The following is a 3,094-nucleotide window of genomic DNA, read 5'->3' as shown; positions in this document are numbered from 1 at the left end:
GAGAGAGAGAATCAGTGTGAGAGAGATGGAGAGAGAGGGGGAGAGAGAGAGAGAGAGAATCAGTGTGAGAGAGATGGAGAGAGAGGGAGAGAGGAAGAGAGAGAATCAATGTGAGAGAGATGGAGAGAGAGGGAGAGAGGGAGAGAGAGAATCAGTGTGAGAGACATGGAGAGAGAGGGGGAGAGGGAGAGAGAGAATCAATGTGAGAGAGATGGAGTGCACACGATACCCGCAGGCGATACGTTCGTCAGTTCCACGAAAAATTTGCAAATTGAATAGGTGATGTGTGTATTGTAGATATAGGTTTTCTATAGGTATATGATACAGTATATGTGCTGTGTATATTCATAATAGGTTCTGTATATATATGGTATAGGCATATGGTGCTGTATAAGTGATATTATATATATATATATCAAAAGTAGATAATATAACATCTAATTAGATTATAACATCTATAGTTAATTAATAACACATGTTAATTAATATAGTTAATAATATATGTCAATATAATAATGTTATAATAATGTTAATTTAATATTAATATATGTTAATAATATATGTTAATAATATAGTTAATTAATAACATATTATAACAAACATATGTTATAACATAGATTATAACATCTTATAAAATCTCTAGTTATTATCTACTCTTGATATATATATATATCAGTGGTAAATAATCTCAAAGAAGTTTGATACTGCTTGTTTTTTTCATTTTCCCACGTTTTTCCTCATCAGATTCTGGCATCACTTCAGAATATTTTATAAAGAATGAAAAATTATTTACTCCTGATCATGGTATATATAAATACCATACTGTCATAATAAATACATGGTATATATAGGTTCTGTATAGCTATGTTGTGCTGTGTGCGTGCTGTATACGCGGTACAGGCTCTGTGCAAGTTCAAATTATGCTGCACTGCATAGGTACTTTATCTGCTGTACGCGAATAAAATGACAAGAGCATGATTGACGGAAATATTAAGTGACATATATAAAAAAAATATCTGCTTGCACAATGTGTAAGTATTTCGTTAGTGCAGTTTATCAGCCTCTTCCTGGCATCGTAGGATTAATCCATTAGAACAGAAGAATAGCACTCGGCTAAATTTAGGGCTAATCAAATAGAGCTCTTCGTTAGGAAGCTGGCATCGATTTTATGCCACCCAAATTCTCGATGTAAATTCAAGAAAACTTCGCAAATAACACGTTCGCGCATACAATACATGTCATTCAGGTTGTAGGTTGGTCTTAAGTCATCAATCAATGCTCTGAAACTCAATTCTCTTTTGTAATTTGACAAAAATTAGAAATTAAATGATACATGGCACATCATCAGTAGAACTTCAACTAGAAGCTCATATTTTTCTGCTCACCATCCTTAACGTCAATTCTTCAGATGAAGTAAGCAACAAAATTAATCGAATGTTACTGATGAAAGTGAAAGGGCAATAACAGAAATAACATATATATCATATTATACACATATATATATTTGACTGACTCGGACTGTACCAGTGCCAGCTGTTTCACACAGGTATTAGATGACAGGATATAAGTTGAAAGTTCTAACTGAGCTGTAGTTGCAGGTAAAGTGGTATGAATTACTTCCCAACAGGAAACGTTTCTAGCTGGACAGTGTCACGTCAGAACATGTGGTGTGCAACACGCTCAACTGACGTCTACTGTAGCCAGGTATTCTTCTGATAAACTCACTGGCAACCCAAATCCAACGTGCCCCCCTCCTGCCAGGGGTGTCGGTGGTTCTTTGGCTCAGGCCCACGTACTGATCTAGGATGACTACTAATAAGACACGAATCTAAATAATCTCATGATAGGCTTTGCCTGATACCTACTGGTCTGACACGGAAGGTAAGATTAACACGCGATAAGGGCTGAGTCCAGAGTTAAGATATCGAGAGGACCGCTAGAGGTTGCTATTATGTACAGAACTTCGCTCAGGCCATTATAATCAACGCTATGGTGTATAGATTGAATATATGCGTGGCGCAGGAGCCGCCCACACACAGCGATTATCCAACATGTAAGCCAGTACTGAGGGAGACTGTCACACGCTTTAGTAGTCAAGGCCCCAGAGATCAGAATCAGGAACCTAAAAGCGGAGAGCGTCTTACTACTACACATAGCCTCGCGACAACGATCCCATTCGTGGATTCAAGACTCACTGAATCAGACCTCGATCTTGGGATCCCAAACAAGAGTGGCGATCCCAGGATGCTCTATTGAGCGACTGTTCACTAGCCAGAATCGGGTCCTTCATAAATCCGTCCTCTCTTCCATCCAACAAATTGTAGTTAAGTCTGCTCTGACAGCTTCGACTCCCCTTCGGCCACGTGGAGCCGGACAAGTAGCATTCTCATCGGTCCCTTTCAAGTACGTACAGGTGGTAATCAATCACGTCGCCGAGTGTGCAGCTGCTGAAAACAAAAAAGTTTTCTTCACCCGGCCGTTCAGAGCCCATGCTCCCTCTGCAGAAACTGGATCCGTTTGCATGATTGCTCTCGTACTCTCGTTCACCCTGATTTCGCCTCCACAGTGGCTGCACTCTTGACATGTGACTCCAATTTCGCGGTAGGTGATGGCGTTCTCCTCCCCACCCTCCACACCTATACCTACCGAATTGATTAAGAGCCATCCAGAGAGACATGCATACAGACTGGAGTGTTTGCATGCCCAGATCCTATTCGCCATAACCACCCGGGGTGCCTAAGGAGTGCCGTCATTGAGAATTCCTACAACCGCAGAATGCCACCCAGGTCTGCCCTGAATTTTTTTTGATAGAATTTCCTGGACGGCGCGGCCATGCCTCCTTGGACCCCCTAGCTAGCACGGCCTGCAAACCGAAGCCATATGGAACACTCGGTTCACACCCAACATCCCTCTGCGGCGATCCACGTCGCCACAGTCACGATATAGCGCCCAATCCACGCCCATGTGCGAGACGCTTCGCGTCGTCCAAATATCCTCGAGGCCTCCGTACGCTCTCACGCCTCTTCGTTCCTCACTATAATCTCTCTCTCTCTCTTCTCGCGCTTGCTCTCCTCGCTCCTTCCCCCGACAGCCG

The 3,094-nt window shown here is 42.1% G+C and overlaps 1 protein-coding gene across 1 annotated transcript in view; it reads right to left on the bottom strand.

The window, feature by feature from the left end:
• LOC106810064 (tetraspanin-31-like) overlaps positions 1-3,094 on the bottom strand; it is a 17,776-nt gene that overhangs the window by 4,217 nt on the left and 10,465 nt on the right. The gene's annotated exons all lie outside the window — the stretch shown is intronic.

The sequence above is a fragment of the Priapulus caudatus genome, unplaced genomic scaffold, assembly GCF_000485595.1.
Source record: "Priapulus caudatus unplaced genomic scaffold, Priapulus_caudatus-5.0.1 Scaffold408, whole genome shotgun sequence".
Taxonomy (NCBI): Eukaryota; Metazoa; Priapulida; class Priapulimorpha; order Priapulimorphida; family Priapulidae; genus Priapulus; species Priapulus caudatus.
Note: the sequence above shows the minus strand (reverse complement) of the source record. Positions and strands in the feature narration are given on the sequence as shown.